A 1,358-nucleotide genomic window follows, 5' to 3' on the forward strand; every position below is an offset into this window, starting at 1 on the left:
TCTGCTGGAGGAGCTGTGTCGGCACACGCGTAAGGGTCTCCCTCCTCCGCTGCAAGGACGCTCCTCTGAGTTTCCCTGAGTGAAAGACAGGTTACCTAGGGTACATAACCTCACGAAGAGATGCACTATTGCAAGTGTTTACACGACTTATAGGACTTTCATCCCCTTAATTTAATGTATTCTTGGTTCGTGTCTATGAGTTTGTTGCTTGTAAATACTTTGTCCGAGAGATTTATCTTTTTACAGATTTTTCTAGAAATGATGTTTCGATTATCAGGTTAAGCAGGGTGAGCGCATTCGCCAAACTGGATCCACTTTTATATTGGTAACAGCCGACGACCGTATCAAGTAAACGTCTTAAGCTCAAGCAGATACCTCAAAAAAGTAGCGCTATTTCTTTAAATGTGACAAACAAGGCTTCAATTGCACTAGGTTTTGTAAACCTTACCCGGTGTGCTTGCCTCCCTCCCACCCCACCCCGAAAGCTGTGCTGGATTATACTCAACCGAAGGGTATAACCGTCCAAAAGACCTCACCGCTCCCTATTTTTGTATTAACCTTCCTTTAGACTCGATGTCTTTTCAACCTACTCGTGAATGTGACGAATGGCCAAATGAATGTATAATTTCTGTGGTTGGTGTCTGGACCATTGCATGACGCACCGTGCTTTGCTGTACTGCGGGTACACTGAGTTCTATCAGTTGTCGTGTGTGAGCGAAATGTCCTCCTCATTTTCTGTACAATCATGAAAGGCTCTGGGATTCCGCCAGTGATGGAAGCCAGGGCAGGATTTACGGGTCCTTATAATGTCTGTAATAAATATACTCCACTTTCAGGTAGCCCTCATCTGCCTACCTCTGCGTGACGTCAGTGTTCAGTCACAGGCTGGGCTCAGCAGTTTGGTTTCCCTTATTTTCTACTGCTGGGGCCTTTCCAAGGGGTAAAGGGAGGAAGAGTCTCCCAACGTTACTCCTCATGCGTTGTTTTGCCGGGGTCGGAGCTCTGGCTGCCCAGCCTGACTCATAATACAAAACTTCTTCCTTTCCTATGCTCAAATAATATTATTTTTAGACAATATAAGGCCCTCCTCTCCCTCCTCCGTAACTGGGAGGAATTTATGATCCCGATCTATTTCTGAAGCACAAACACGAGAACTTCCTGGGTCAAGTGCTAACCTTTTCACCTCGGGGTGGATGCTGACACTTATATAAACAGAGCACGCTTCAAAAGCAGAAACTCTCTTCAGCCAGTCTTTCCTCACATCGCAGGCCCCTCGCCAAGGGCTGCACATTTCATTAGCCCGGGCACTAAGCTGGTCCGGCTTCTCTCTCCCCCCCGCCCCCCTCCCCGCCCCACGC

The sequence above is a fragment of the Aptenodytes forsteri genome, unplaced genomic scaffold (assembly GCF_000699145.1).
Source record: "Aptenodytes forsteri isolate BGI_AS27 unplaced genomic scaffold, ASM69914v1 Scaffold164, whole genome shotgun sequence".
Classification (NCBI taxonomy): Eukaryota; Metazoa; Chordata; class Aves; order Sphenisciformes; family Spheniscidae; genus Aptenodytes; species Aptenodytes forsteri.